General features: G+C 51.0%; 1 protein-coding gene and 1 long non-coding RNA gene across 6 annotated transcripts in view; one reads left to right on the top strand and one right to left on the bottom strand.

The window, feature by feature from the left end:
• Positions 1-16,297, bottom strand: part of Zmiz1 (zinc finger MIZ-type containing 1) — a 225,900-nt gene that overhangs the window by 47,266 nt on the left and 162,337 nt on the right. The gene's annotated exons all lie outside the window — the stretch shown is intronic.
• Positions 1,494-16,293, top strand: LOC125346511. The gene is made up of 3 exons (XR_007209953.1): positions 1,494-1,506; positions 4,017-4,030; positions 16,047-16,293. It is a non-coding gene; the product is annotated as an uncharacterized LOC125346511 (long non-coding RNA).

Raw genomic sequence — 16,297 nt, 5'->3', positions numbered from 1 at the left:
TCTCAGCCTCCTCAGCAGCGACGATGACAGATGTGAGCTTCTGGTGCCTGGTCAGAATGACTTTTTATTTATATAAGTAACCCTCAAATCCATTCTCCTAACATTTTGGATAGAGGTTGGAATAGGGAGTAGGGCTCATATAAGTCAGCTTCAAACCCAGAGTGTGATGGCACCTTAGCCTCCCTTCCCTTTCCCTTCTTCGTGCACGTGTGTGTGTGTGTGTGTGTGTGTGTGTGTGTGTGTGTGTGTGTGTGTGTTGGTACTGGAGCTTCAACTCCTGGACTCATGTTCTTACTTGGCCTTTTCTGTTCAAGGCTGGTCCTCTACCACTTGAGCCACACCTCCAGTTTCAAGGCTTCCATCCCATCTCTGAAATGTTCTTTTGAAGAGATGGCGTATGCACACAATGAGTGACATACAAGAGCCAGAAAACAGTCTGTCTTGACAACACACAGGTCTCCAGCCACAACCTTGTCACCCAGCTCCTCTCACCGGGAGGATCACTACCGGTAGCTTTTGGGTTTTTTTTTTTTTCTAACACTGTTCCATCCTATCAAGACTTGGCAGCCCCTGCCTGGAAGGCTTTTGCCTGGACACCCACGCGGTTCACTCCCTCACCTCCTCCACCAGGGCTTCCTCAACTTTCCAGTTTGTAAGTTCTAACAGTTTTCCTCTACCTGACACCTTCCCCATTTCCTTTCCTTGCCTCAGCGCTTACCTTCTAGTGTAAAAAAATCTTATTAGGCGACTTCCCACTCATCACACTGGATCAAAAGCATTTCCAGTGCCAAGGATTCCATGTGCTACAGCAGCAGGCCCCAGGACCATACCTGGTTCCCAAGCACTTACTGAAGGAAGGGGGGACACAGCATGTCAGGTAACAGCCACACTCTCTCCAGACAGAGAGACCCCCACTATACATGTGGTTATGGCCCCTTTTCTCCCTTTGAATCTGTGTTTCAAGTCAAAAATACTCCTGGAGGACAGAAAAATGCTTGCTTCTATGTCTTGTTCTTGTTTCCTCTGGGGATCTGGTCTGATCCCTCCCTCACACCATAGAAATTAAAAAAAAAAAAAAAAGGTCTGTGGGTGAGGATATGCACTGTCTAGAAGGTGACACGGGATGACAGGAGAATACTTCTATGATCTTGAGGTCACAGGAGACTCTCAAGGAAGACAAACTAGCACTGACCCTAAGGGAAAGAAGATAAACTTTCCTACGATACAGTGAAAAACTATGGTGTACTCAAATACCTGGTCAGGAAAGTGAAAAGGAAAAGGCTGGAGGCACAGCTCCAGTGGTAGTGCCCCTGCCTAACAAGTAAAATGCCCTCGGTTCAAGCCCTAGTACAATAATCATCAGGAAGGAAGAAAGAGAACAGTCCAACTAGCTCAGGGTATGTCACATGAAATAGAAACCACACTGAACAGGGAGAAATATTCTGAAAGTTGGGCTTCCTTAAGGCTGTGCAGTGACACAGGACAGCCTCTCAGAAGAGGCAGAAGGTGATTCAATGTCTCTGCGCCCCAGTTCTGGCCTCCTTCTCTTCTATCTCTATGAAAAACCAGACACTGAAAGACAGAAGAGCCCCAGCCCCCCTTTCTTGCTCCATGCAGAGATAACCAAGCAAGAAGAAACAAATTAAAGAGCTCAGGAGTCTGGTGGGGCCTTGAGAAGTTTGGCTCGACAGGGCAACAACATTTAACAAAGCTTACACCATCCATCACTTGGGCCCAGCCATTTAGATACTGGGCATTTGATTAAACTAATATGGGCGGCTAGGGCGAAGGATGGCTGGGCGCTTCCTACCCTCGCCTACAAATTAGACCGTCACACACAATCCGATTACCTTGACTGCCACATTTATCTCCAGAGAAGGGCCATCCATCACTCCTCAGCAGCTGGCTCTGCCCACCCCACATTAACTCTATCACGGGAGGAGTCAAGTCTGCACGGAAGTTGCAGCAGGTGATATTTACTTAGTCATTCATTCCAGCATCTACTCAACACATGCACTTGCTTTAATGCCATGAAGCCAGGGAGAAAGCCCAGCCCTGGTCCTCTCCCTGCAGGGGAATTGTACTTGCACGCTCCTGGGCCTACGCTGTTTCAGCTGGCTTCCAGCTGAGACCTTGTACACAACACATCACCAATCCAGTCCTTGGCACCACATCTGGGAAAGGGGATGAGGTATGTAGTATTGTGTGACAATCTAGAGCATTCTAGATTCACCTAGAATATCCTGGATTTGTGCTGCCTGAAACTAGGATTGGGGGGTTCCATATGGCTATCGAGCACTTGACTTATGACCAAGAAGGTACGTTCACACTTTGGTTCACTTTAAAAGCGTCCATGGCTACCTGGGGCCATGTAGACATTCTGCATGTGCCCAGTGCAGAGCCCAAGACATGCACAAAGGCCAAGTTGATGTCTCCTCGTAGCCACACCAATGTACGGGATCTGCCCTGAGGCTCCTGTAGAGTGACCAACGGCAGGGGACACTGGATCGTCCAAAGAGGTCAGGGACACAACTGAACACAGGACTGAGTCTGGCAGATGGATGGGGGTTTGTAACAGCTTCCATTACCAGGTTCTGGGGAAGCCCAGCTCCTACTATGGTCTTCAGTTTGCTCAATGGGGGTCTAAGTGTCCCCTTGGGGTACTGTTGTGGAATGGAAAGAGCTGATATGTGGAAGGGGCATGGATGTGCTTGCTGAGGCTCTTTCCCACAAGAGGTGTCAACCAAGGGCTCAGGATAGGCAGACACCAGGTGAGACTTCCAGTCTGCTCCAAGTGGGTTTGGTGGGAAGGGGGGGAGGATGGATAGCATCTAGAACTCAACTCTAGTCCTCACTCATGGGCTGTATGAACTGGTTCAAGCCACCTCACCTCACCTGGAAGGCTTCTTTTTTAAAATAAAAAACTAGAATAAAATCACAGACATGTGCAGATCTTTGTATGAGGATCAGATGGGAGAGGACAAAGCTTTCATGTCAGCTAGGCATGATGGAATCAGTGTGCCAATGGCTGACAGTGTCTCTCCTCCTCTTCCTGCTGCACAGAGCATCCTGATGCAGAGCAATCACCTCCCAGAGCCAATGCATCCCCTCACCCCACCCCCCGCCTCTGTGGACACAGCTGAAGCAACCCAGAGGCATCTTGCTGGCAGGCCACTTCTCACAAACCAAAGGCTGGAAAGGAGCAGACTCTGGTCAACAGAAGCTGGCCCCCATGCTCTGCTGGCCCTTCTCAGAATGTGTGTTTCCCAGGATGGCTGCCTGGGCCTGCCTGGCAAGGGTACCATGGGCTCCAGTTAGCCCGAGTGGCTAGCTTAGGGACACCCTGAAGTGGAAGGGAGGGGACTGTCTTCCATGGATCATGAGAAGTCCCTGACCAGAGACCACCCATGCCTGGGACATGTGTACAGATGGGCCTTAGGGATGGTGGAAGGCAGGCCAGGAGAATCCAGAGGGATGAAGAGACTTAAAGAAGCTCGAGGTAAGAAAGAAGTGGGGAGCTAAGCAGGCTCCCCCAAATACCTTCCCCCTCGAGTCAATCTTTTTCATTGATCCAATTTGAAGGTGCATTTATCCACTCACACATTAGTATAAGCAAGTTTATAATAAACTGTGCCATGACAGGCAAGGAGCAATGACTGAAATGAAAATAATGGGGTAGGGGAAGATGGCAGGCCACTGTCTCCCTAGCAGGCTGCCTCCTCAATGCCAAAGCACACAGCCAGGAGCTCAAGACCACTAGCATCTCCCCCCAGTTCTCCCCCAAATGCCAAAGTGCCAACACTCCTTTGTTGCTACTTAAACCAATTTGGGGGTAATTCTGCAAGCAATTGTCTTCCCATTTACACTGCGTCTCTGTGATTGCATCCAGGCTGATGGTTCAGGCTGTAATTGTATGGTAATCACTTCTGTTTATGATCGATGAGGAAATCACTATTGTTTTCCGGCAGGCTTGTTAAATCAGAGGAGTGTAGGGGTGGGGGGAAGACAGGGAGGAGGGGGGAGAGAGAGGGTTTACTTCTGTGAGTTGGATCCCTGGGAAAATGAAATTAAACAGAGAAACCCAATATGGAGGGGGGTTACCCCCATGAGCTCAGAACCAGAGACAGAGATGTAGTGGTACAGAGAAACAACTGGGGAGACTTTGGGATGCCAAGGACCGGACACAGTCAGGAACTCAGATACACACAAGATGCTCTCATGGGCCCTCTCCTCATCCACAGCAAGATGGAGCTGGGCACCAGCAGCTCATGTCTGTAACCTTAGCTACTCTGGAGGCTGAGATCTGAGGATCATGATTTCAAACCAACTCCAGCAGGAATGGCTACGCAACTCTCCTCTCCAACTAAGCACTAAAAAGCCAGAAAGGGAGCTGTGGCTCAAGTGGTATGGTGCTAACCTTGAGCTCAAAAGCTCAGAGGCAGTGCCCTTGCCCTAGTTCAAGTACCAGTATACACGCAGCACACACACACAACCAAGATAGTGATATACTAAGCAGATCTGTCCTTCCACACCCATGCCCATGCTACCACGCCTGCTTCCTGCCCTTCCTAGAGGGAGGGGAAGATAACCTAGATGCCAGGTGACAGATGGGGTACTAGCTTCCCCCCCAGAAAGGGAGCCCCATACCCTCCCCACCTGAAACCTTTGTGCCTTCTCCTTGCCTTTGCCCTGAGGCCACCTCCCTCCCTCCAAGAAACAGGGTGGCAGATGGCACCTGGGGGCCCAGGTGGTAGGAGTAGGCCATGGTTGTGAGCCAAGCTGCTGCTCACTGAAAAAAGTGGGGAGCTGCCCACCTGGTGGATGGAAACCTGAACTCCCCAGGGGCTGCAGAAAACAGGCCTGGGCTGGATGGGAGGGACAATGCCTTTTAGGGCAGTGTCAGGCACTACACAGTACCAGAGGGCTGTGTATGCCAAGCTGGAGGCCAACGGCTCTGTGGGGTGTGAGCAGGCACCAGCTGGTGTGTGCAGCCCAGACAAACCTCCAGGCTGCACGTGGCTGCAAGGCACATGTTCTTTGAAGCAACACCTTTCTTCTCCAGCAAGAGTGGATGAGGGTGATGGAGTACTGTGCTAAACATCAGGATGGTGGTAAAAAGTTATCAGGTACAGATCTGGTCATCCCCAAACCTGGCTCTAGCTCACCCTGGGGTGACTTTGGCGGGGAGCTTCAGCTCTGCTCCAAAGGAATGGAGAGAAGCAAGCTGCACCCCATCACAGGTCAATCCCCAACTAGCAGGTGAGCACTGGGTAGGCCTTGAAAGCCCTGCAGAACAGGCTGAGAGGTTTCCTTTCTACCTGGAGTGCTAAGATTGCTTGTGTCCCGAAGCAGGGAAGGTCTGGGACATAAGCAATGATCTCAAGCCCGTTGGAGGCTGGTAAGGACAATTTATTTTCCCCGAGCCCTTCAGATACTCTCTCCCCCTTGGGGTTCAAGTCCTAGACTTGCCTAAGCCTGGCCCTACAGTAGACCACTTAATCATGCTAGGGCCTGAGTAGGGTACCCCTAGCTGCCTAATTAGGGGCTCAGCAGGGCACGCCTGAATATAAGAGGAACAATTGCTCCTAATTGGACTTGTAGGATTCATCTTAAGAAAACAGACTACTTCTCCCCCAGGGACTTTGTTTCTGAAGCATATGCAAACAAGTGATAGTTATTCAACATGAACAACAAAGTTGGTTTAAAAGGAGAATTTAAGCTACAATTATGTCTTCTAAATGGAGAGGAAAGACTTGAGGGTGAGGTTTTTTTTTGTGTGAGTGTGTGCTTGAGCCTGGCTGTGGGTGTATGTATGTGTGCTTATGCATTAGCAATGCACACATAAGAATGTGTGTTAGCCAGATGCCAGTGGCTCACACCTGCAATTCTAGCTACTCAGGATGCTGAGATCTGAAAATCGTGGTTCCAAGCCGCCTGGGTAGGGAACTTTAGGAGACTCTTGGCTCCAATTAAACAGCAAAAGCAGGAAGTGAAGCTGTGGCTCGAGTGGCAGAGCATCAGCTTGAATGAAAAAGCTAACCAACAGCACCTAGGCCTTGAGTTCAAGCCCCAGTTCTGGCACACTGTGTGTGCTTGAAACATGGCTGTGGGTGTCGGGGTATAAGAGTGTGGTTATCTGAATATGGCTGTGGTTGGAGAATACATCTGTGCATGGGCACCTGTGCACTACAGTAAACACATATATATGTCTCTGCTTGTGCATGGTTGAGGGCTGAATGCATGACTGAATGTATGCTTGTGTGCTGCTGTGGGTATGGTATGAGTGTTCACATGTGCAGATCTGGAAGCCACCTGGGGCAGGCTGGATTCCAAGATGGTGAATGTCTTTTGGGGGTTTAGTGCAGGTGACACTGTGACTCCGGTTGTGACAATAGGCCTGCTACATCCAGAGGGTTTATCCCACATTACATGAGAGGGAGTTGATTGTGCTTTTTCCCATGACAATCTCAAGGTCAACTGGGTAAATGAATGCTAGTTGAAATCTCTGGGCTGGAGGCCAGCCCTGACAGAGCTGCAGGCCTGCCCTCTGGTAGGACTGAGTGTGGGCTTGCCACTCAAGGGAAAGGGCAGCCCTGGGCCCTCTGGATCCAGCAGGATGAAAATGACTTAACATTTACACACCACATTACAGACAAGTATAGACGAATGCCATACAACTCTTTTAACAAGTGATCCACACAGTTGTACAGAGGGAGACACGAGTTCCCTGTACATGATGTAGACCCACAGTATGAAACCCAGGTGACATGAGCAATGCCCCATCTCCCACTTCTCTTCATCAGTACCTAGTCCCCGAGATGTGTGCAAGCCTGTACATCAGCATCTCAAGGACCTGGGATTGTAGGTTCCCAGGGTGGGGGGAACCAGCCTGGGCAGGAAAGTCTGGGAGACTCTTATCTGAAATTAGCCATCAAAAAGCTAGAACTAGAGCTGTGGCACCAGCCTTGAGTTGGCAAAAGTTAAGGGACAGTGCCCACGCCCAGAGTTCAAGCTCCAGTATTAATGCACGTGTGCATGGTTTGCATGTGTGCATGCACATGCACGTACACACACAGAGACACAGACAAAGGAAGGTCTTGTGGTAGTAGTGTTTCCTCCAAATCAATTATTGGGCCTTTAGGTGTCATCAGGACCATGAAGGAGCAAGAGCCTGTGCTTCAGGAAAGCAACTTCTGGGCCCTTGCTCCTTCTATGTCCTCAAGTGGCCTCTGGGAGGCTCTCCTGACCCTGGCTGCCTTGCAGAAGTCACTGGAACCCCATGGTTACAGCCGCCCTGTACCAGCGGGGTAGGTGGGGTTGCTGTCTTAGACTCTATGGCCATGAAACCAGGGCAAGGGTTTTCCTCCTCTAGCCTGGGTATCCCAGGGGCTTTGGGGGAACCACACTGGTAAATAAAAAGCAGACACACCTAGAGTTTACACCAGTTTGTCCACACCACCCTGCAGAGAAGCCACAGACTGTTCTCAGCAGACACTAAGCTCTGGGTTTTTTTTTTTTTTTTTTTTTTTTTGCCAGTCCTGGGCCTTGGACTCAGGGCCTGAGCACTGTCCCTGGCTTCTTTTTGCTCAAGGCTAGCACTCTGCCACTTGAGCCACAGCACCGCTTCTGGCCGTTTTCTGTATATGTGGTGCTGGGGAATCGAACCTAGGGCCTCGTGTATCGGAGGCAGGCACTCTTGCCACTAGGCTATATCCCCAGCCCCAAGCTCTGGGGTTTTAAGGGGCAGGAGTGGGGCTGTGGGGTTCGTGGGAAGATAGGTGTTGTGTGTATTCCTCCAGTTCAGGGGTGAAGATGCCGGCAGAAACCCACAAGGGAGGGAGATGTGGGAGACTGGGGCTGCCATGGGTGATGAAGAGGCCCAAGAAGGAGACCGGGGGATGGCACACCCCCACCCCAGGGAGGCCGACAGCAAGGACGGCTGTGGTAGCCAGGGCCTGACCAGGTCCTGGCATGGCATACAACTTGGCTAGGGAGAGCTCTGTCATTCACTTACAGTCCTATGAGTTGAGCACCATTTTCTCACTGCAGAGGAGCCAAGTGAGGCTTCCAGAGGCTCTGAAGTGTGGACAGGAGGAGGAGGATGTGCATAAGTTTCTGGAGGGGGCCTTGGAGGTCTGAGAGCCCCTAGCCTCTGCTGAAGGAGAGCCAGGCCCTCCCACCACTTGGACCCACTTAACCAAAGCCTTTTCCCGCATGCCCAGCCCTCATCATCTGCCACCTCTCTCCATGGTGATAAATTCCCAGGAAGTACCCCACATACACTCCCATGCCAGGCTGTCTCCATCCCTCTCCCCATGTAGTCTGTTCTAGGCACCAGGTGGGTGCCAAGGTCTGGGGTACTGACTCTGGGATGCCCCCCTTCCTTTCAGTGATGGCCTCTCCCAGTGCCCTCTGGAGCCAATCCTTACTTGAGTTAGGGATGTAGGGGGAGTCCTAAGAGCTACCTCAACATGCCTCTGTCTGGAAATCTGAGAGCACTCAAACCCTGGCAAATCACTGCTGGACCTCAAGAGTGAAAGACATGCAGTCTCTGAAGAGCTCAAGATAGAGTACACAAGTCTGCTCCTGCACATGAGCAATTCTTCCAGAGCTAGGACACATGCTGGGACCCCCCAGACAGGGAGCCAGGCCACCAGCAGGGACAAAATGGACAAGCACACTCTTGTCTCTCTTTCTCTTTTGCCATTTCATGCTGTCTTGTTATACACAACATCCAGGAGGTGGGGACAGACTCAAAACAGAGCACAGCAAAGTCTCTGGTCATAATACAAAGAGAAAAGAGATAGGCAGGAACATCTTAGAGATGGAGGAACTGAAGCCCAGAGGGATTGTGGGTGAAATGAGTCAAGAAGGAACCAACCCTCAGGTATGGGAGGGTAATGCAAGCTGTCACTCACTAAGCAATTACTCAGTAACCAGGCTCTGAGTGTAGTGCTCCCCCCTCCCCCTGAGCACCCCCCCCCTAATCACCACAGGACAACCCAGCTTGGTAAGGGTTTCTATTGATTAGGAAACAGAAACTTGAAGAAGTTAAGTGACATACTCAAAGTCACCCAGGAAACAACAGATGTGGGTTTTGTAATTACTCTCCAATACAGCCTTAGAAGGACTCTGAGTGGCCCCATTTTCAGGGCTCTGGAGAGCTGGGGTAGGGAGGCCCAATGGGGCTGGAGTAGGAGTAGCCGTAGATGTAGACATCACAGCAGGAGGACCCTGTGCGGCTCTAAGGCTTAGACCCCTTACTGATCCTGCCTCCTACAGAGCCAAAGAGGCTGGAGCCCCAAGGGCTCTGGTGGGGAAAAGTTCTTAGGTCAAAGAGTTCTGTCCAAGAGAACTCTTGCCCTGGTGTCACTTACACTATCCAACATGGGAGCCACCATCCCTATGGGCCCCCAGAGAACTTGACACATGGCTACTATGACCGAGGGAAACATAATGTTACTTCATTTTAACTAACATACACTTACTTAGCCACAGTACTAAGCCCAGTACTGCACGAACCCAGACTGGGGCTTCTCAATTCCTTCCTAAGAGACCTTTGCTTACACTCCCTATGCTCTGGGCCAATCAGTTATCAGACACTATGCCCCATGACTTGCAATTTAGCAGAGTTGACACCAAAAGAGGGCAGGGGATCTCATAAAACACACTAATGAAGGACAGTGTCCGGGGATCGGGGACAAGGAGCTTCTTAGGAGGTGGTGCGTGAGCTGGGCTTGCACTGCAGCAAAACTGAGAGGGATGGGAAGGGCTATTCCCTCTAATCTCATTATTATATAGTGTAGCCATGCACTGAACTGTTACACTGTATCCCATGAATACATACTTACTGTCAATTAGGAAAAAAAACAAAAGGTGGGCATCCATGATGCAGGCCAGTAATCCTAATCCTAGCTACTCAGGAGGCTGGTGTGGTTTGGTCTGAAACCAGCCCCAGCAGAAAAGTCCATGAGACTCTCATCTCTGATAAACTACTCAAAAAAAAAAGTCAGGGGCTGGGAATATGGCCTAGTGGCAAGAGTGCTTGCCTCCTACACATGAAGCTCTCAGTTCGATTCCCCAGCACCACATATATGGAAAACGGCCAGAAGGGGCGCTGTGGCTCAGGTGGCGGAGTGCTGGCCTTGAGCGGGAAGAAGCCAGGGACAGTGCTCAGGCCCTGAGACCAAGGCCCAGGACTGGCCAAAAAAAAAAAAAAAAAGTCAGACGTGGCACTGTGGCTCAAAGTGGTAGAGAGCTGGCTAACCTTGAACACAAAGAGGCTCAGGGACAGTGCCCAGGCCCTGAGTTCAAGCCCCAGGACTAGCAAAAAAAAAAAGTTTGAGTCTAGCCTGGGGAAAGTTGGTGAGACTCTATCTCAAAATGAAAAGACAATCTGGGCTCTGGTGGATCACATGTGTAATACTACCTACTCACACTGAGATATGAGGACTGAGGTTTGAAGATAGCCAGAACAGAAAAGTCCACGGATTCTTATCCCCAAGTAGTCACCAAAAAGCAAGAAGAGCACTAGTCTGGAGCAAAAAGGCTCAGAGACTGTGCCCAGGCCTTGAGTTCAAGCCCCAGAACCAACATCAAAAAGAAAGGGAAAAAAAAGAAAAAAATCCAGCCCAAAGGGCAGGGAGGTATAGTTGTTGAAGAGGTTGAGCTCATGCCTGTGTGCCAGGTCCTGTGTTCAAGCCCTAATACTGAAAATGAAATTTAACTGAATAAATAGTGAAATAAGAAACAAGGATCCCAGGGCTGTGTCTTGCTTCTGCTTAGAATATGCCCCCTCCCCCACGTTTCCTAGTCCTTCCGGCTACGCATAGACGAGGAACCAGATCTGGTTAAACCCCTCCAAGAGATTTAGAAACTCTAGCTCGCGAAGGTCCCATAAATCGTCAGGCACCTCAGGAACCAGCCCAGGGGACAGGAACTACTGATAGTGAGAGCAGAAAGTGAGATCGGAAAGCCCAGAGGTTGGTCCCACTCACAGGCCCTCTCCAGTTCCAGCCCCAGGAAAAGGCCCGCAACAATTTAAATCACCCCAGGGCTAGCTGCAACTCCCTTGCCCCGGAGGTGCTGGGTCCATAAAGAAGACCTACTAGATTTTTTTTTTTCCCTAGGAGAGGCAGAGGGCTGCCTGGGGAGGTCTGGACCAGTTCCAGCAAGTTCCTGGAGCTCTTGGAAGGCAGAGCTGGTGGCCCTTGCCTCTCCACCCCCACATTGCAACTGCAAAACAGGAACTCTGAGACAAGAGGCTTTCCACTGCGTCAGCAGGGCTGGGACAACCCTACTTCCAACCATACTCTCAGGGGCCCTGCTTCCAAAAAGCCTAAAGAGTCCCAGGGGCCTCAATCATCAATCACTGGAGGTTCTTGAATGGTGCAGCACTGGTGGCTCATGCCTGTAATCCTATCTACTCAGGAGGCTGAGATATGAGGACCATTGGTTCAAACCTAGCAGGAAAAGTCCATAAGACACTAATCTCCAATTAACTACCAAAAAAAGAAAAGCCGGAAGTGGAGCTGTGGCTCATGAGGTAGAGCACTAGTCATAGGCAAAAAAAATGAGCCCAGGTCGAGTTCAGGCCCCAGGATTCTTACCAAAACAAAACACAACAACAAAAACCCTCCAATGGCTCCCCATTCCCTCCTCCCATAAAATCAGTTCTGAGTAGCAGTTTTAGCAGTGATCCCACTTAATCTGCACACCTTCCCCTTCCCCAAGTGTCATACTTGCCCTGATTCAGCCACCACCCTCCCACCAGACATTTATTCCTCCACTGACCCCAGACCCAACACCTACCACTTTCTGGGAAGAGTTGCAAGTGGCTCCAACTCCAAAACTACCATTTCCCTCTTCCTTGTAAAGGGCCTTGGGGGTAGGCAAGACTATGACTGCATCTTCCTATTTCCTGCTTCAGTCCCAACTCCCGTCACAGGTTAAATAAAGTCCTTTTTAGGGATAAAGATGAGACAAAAAGCAGTCTTTAGCTGAGATGAGAACACGTCCTAAGAAGTGATGTGCCAAAGGTTGTGTACTAATATGGCACCAAACCATAGATATTATCACTAGAGGGCCAGGCCTGAATAGTATCAGAAGTCAGTGAGGAACTCTACACAGGCAAAGCCAATGGCAGAGGGCCCCAGTCCAGAACTCCATGGCATCTGGGAACCTCAACCTCAGCGAAAGGGGAAGTGAGAGGGGGAGAGAGAGTCCTGCCTAAGCACCTCCTTCACTCACCAAACACATAAGCATTACCCACATTGCTCTGGGCTGGCTACTCTTAAAGCCGAGCTCACCCCATGGGGGCAGGGGCAGTGGGAGAAACCCACAGGGACCCGGAGCCTCAGAAGAGGCCTCAGAGAAGTCCCCAGAGTTGGTTCCAAACAACTGTTGGGGCCACAACTGGGGCTACTGAAACAGGAAAAGGGCCCCCACTTCCTGAGCCTGCCTGGCCTGAGGACAGCAGCAGGACAGCCCCGCCCAGAGCCCTCACATTAGAGGGCAGGGACTGGCTTTGTGAGTCAATTTGGAAGGCCTACAGCCCTGGAGACCGGACACTATGGGTACCCCAGGTGGCTCTTCCTGGCTCCAGGATGGGTATATGTAGGCAGAGGGGTCCTGTCAAGCCCATTTTCTTAGTTGAGGACCAGAAACCTGAAAGTACAACCCCTGGCTCGACCTTGGAGACCCCCTTTCTGGTCTGCTGGGGTCTTGGGCAGAAAGCTACCCCAGTAGCCAGCCCATAGCCACAGGAGCTGGAGGCTGTACTGAAGGGAAGCTTGCTGCTGAAGGGAGAGGGGGGAGGGGGCTGCCTCAGGACAAAAGGACAGTATGTCAGTTAGAAGAACTTTACCAGGTTGGAGCAAGAAAGCAAAGAAGCAAAGGGCCTGGCTAAATCCTAAACCCAGGGCTCACAGACAGAAAGAAGTAGGTCTTGCAGCAGATCAAACTTCATCCCAGGCCTGCTCTGCTGTGACCACGGAGACAGCTAAGTCCTTTTGCTAGCCTTCCCTGTCTGTGGGTGCTTCCTGCCAAGCTGGATGCGTTTCTTGGGTGGGGGCCTTGTTTTTCCCTGAGCAGGCCTCTCTGGGGAGGCAGCTGCTGTGTGGCAGGCCCTGGGAGACTTTCCTCTGGCAGCTGATGTTTCTGGGGGAGTGCTAGAGCAAGCACAGCCCAGCAGGCATGCTACAGCATGAGGGGCCATAGGCCCTGGCAGGGTGAGAGCAAGGGGCATTTAGTATCACTTGCCCAAGGAGCCCCCACCCCCCCACTCCCCTCTGGGGTGACACAAAACAACTGGGCCATAAGCCAACTCATGACTCTTGTCTGTGGAGTAGCTGGGCTCTCCTGAGGGACTGAGGCCTTATCCATCAAGGTAAACACCTCCTGTGCCCACACAGTGCCTCTCTCGCTCCTTTTAGAACTGTCTGTTCCCAAAGAGGCTGAGTGAGATCTGCTGCCTGGATCGATGGATGACTTCATGGAGCCTGATGCCTGCTGGCACCAGGGTAATCCTCAGGGAGGTCTAAGGATGCCCCAGGGATTGCTGCCCACCTGTGTCCCCTGGCTGACCTCTGCAGCATGGCACAGGGCTGGCTGAGGTTTCAGCGACTTGGGGCTACTACCACTCTCTCTTTCTTGGTGATTTCAGGCAAAATGAAGCCCCAGTATTTCTCCTGTGCTAACGGGGAGTAGCTGGCTGGTATATGCTTCTCTCTCATGGAGGCCACCGTAATGGAAACATAGTCCTAAGAGGAGGGGTGGTCTCTGTCTGTATATCATCTTCATCTTCCATCTGTCCTGTTCCCATCCTTCTAGGCCAGCATTATCCACTGGAACTTTCTGCCACTGTGGAATTGTCCTATAATCGGAGCTACTCAATAAGGTGGCCTCTAGGTTCTTGTGGCTACTGAGAGTTGGAGGTGTAGCTAATGCCAATAACTAAACTTTTATTGTGAATCAATTTAAACTTAAAAGCAGCCCCATGTGGCAAGTGCCAATCATATTCTTTGACCTAGAAATCCACTATCCTCTCATTCTTTAGGTACCGAAAGGACACCGAAAAAGCCCCTAAGAGGACTCTGTAAAGATTCCTGAGACATATCTCAGTCCAACTAGCTGATTTCAGTCTAGAGACTTATCTTAAAGATATCCCAAAGGCTGGGTGCCAATGGTGGCTCAAGCCTTTAATTACAGCTACTCAGGAGGCTGAGATCTGAGGATTTTGGTTCGACGCTAGCAGGGGTATTAAAGTCTATAAGACTTTTTTGTTGTTTTGGGTTTTCTTTTTGTCTTTTTTTTTTGCCAGTCCTGGGCTTGAACTTAGGGCCTGGACACTGTCCCTGAGCTGCTTTTGCTCAAGGCTAGCAATCAACCATTTGAGCCACAGTGCCACTTCTGGCCTTTTCTTGTTTATGTGGTACTAAGGAATTGAACCTAGGGCTTCATGCATGCTAGGCAAGCATTCTACCACTAAGCCACATTCCCAGCCCACTATGAGATTTTTATCTCCAATTAACCACCAAAAAGCTAGGAGTGGAGTTGTAGCTCAAGCAAAGCGCTAGGCCTTGAACAAAAAACCCAAGCCCTGCTGGAAAAGAAAAATAAAGTTTCTAAGGATTAGGCATGACTAGGTACTTGCTTAGTGGGTACTCAACTCAACCTGAAGTAAATCCAGAAGTGGTCTTTCAGTCCTGCCAGCTCCCCAGGTGAACAGGGAAACAACAGGCCAGGCACCTTTCTGTATTTGCAACCCCCATGGCTGGCACTGGAATAGAGCAATATGTGGCCCTTGCCTTCCAGAAAGTTCATGCCAGGTCTAGGCCTTGCTCCCACAGGAACCACACCTGGCTTCCTCCATTCCCTACAAGACTCAGGCACATCAGATTTTCGACCTGACAAGGGAGCTCCCAAGTCCTAGTGTGCAAAAAGCTGATGGAAACTCAGAGCCAAGAGAGGCAAGGAAGGCAGTGCAGGGAAAGCGACAACACTAAAAAGCAAGTCTCAAACTCTGTGCAGGCTGCTGCTTCCGGTAAAGACCCAGATTCTCACCAAAAGCATTGCCGTTTGGTGGTTTCTCACTAAGGAAGTTCGGGGTAAAAATAGCTCAGAAGGGACTCAAATCCAACCAGTTACAGGGTAGTCACTGACTGACTGAGGCAGAAAAAAAAAGGGGAACAGGTTTATTACTAGGTAGGAGCCATATGGACCCCAAGACTTACCACACCTCACTCCACCCACTAGTGGGTGACTTCACAGAGGATCCCAGAACCCAAGAGTTCCTACACACAATTTTAGATCAATCAACCCTGATTTCTGGGTGACATGGTTTTGCTCATTCCAAATCCTTGGCCCAATTTGTGGCCCATCCTCAAAATGGGCTGTTGAGAAACACTAGGTGGGATCAACTCCTTGCCAGCTATCAAAACCTTTCTGTTGGAAGAGGCACCAGCTGTGCCCAGACCCAATGGTAGTCCAGCCTGCAGTCAAGAGCAGGGTACCTGGGCAGCCTTGTCCTCTCCTACTCTCCCCACAGATGGTTTCCAAATTGACCGAGGAATCCAGGGCCCCAACACCAAAGTCACATGCTAGGAACCTCCAGTAGCTGCCCTCTTAGTCCCTGGCAGTGTTCTGAGAAACCCCTCTCCAAGGTCTTGTACAAGATCTTAACAGTGATTCCAGGAACCTCCTGCAAGGCCCCTGCCTGCGCTCTGGTGCAGATCCACCTCTCCCTCCAGCTGGCTTCTTAGCAAACACTTGTCATAAGTCAGATCAGCACCCACCACCTCTGGGAAGGGCGCCCTGCCGCAGTGGTGTCTCCACCAGTGCGCACGGGGGCGGGGGTCTTCGGGTGCTTTCAGCATCAGGGGCTGCCTCGGGACAAAGGAGCAGCTTGAAGTTAGGACCCTCAGCCAATGCCTCCACCGAAAGCTTCCTAGCCGATTCTTATTTTTGCAATAGGAACCGACAGGGGACAGAGTCTCCTAAAATGTCTGCTGGAGAGGCAATACTTCACCGCCAGGGAGGAGGCGTAGGGGGCACCGGCCCGCTGGTTCTGGGGGAAGAATGCAGATCCCCCACTATGGGCGCACAAAATGGGCCCGGCATACGCCGGTGCCACTCTCCCGGCCAAGCCTCGGGTTGACACCATGCAGCAGCACACGGCGTTCCCACAATGCACCGGCCCTCGTCTGTCACACACAGGCTCGCACACGCTCCCCCTGCGCCCGGAGGGAGCCCCGGCCAGGCTCGCGGGCGCCCAGGTGCCGACCCCTCCAAGCCCGCC

This window comes from Perognathus longimembris, chromosome 2 (genome assembly GCF_023159225.1).
Source record: "Perognathus longimembris pacificus isolate PPM17 chromosome 2, ASM2315922v1, whole genome shotgun sequence".
Lineage (NCBI taxonomy): Eukaryota > Metazoa > Chordata > Mammalia > Rodentia > Heteromyidae > Perognathus > Perognathus longimembris.
The sequence above is the reverse complement of the archived record's forward strand: the minus strand, read 5'-3'. Positions and strand labels throughout refer to the sequence as shown.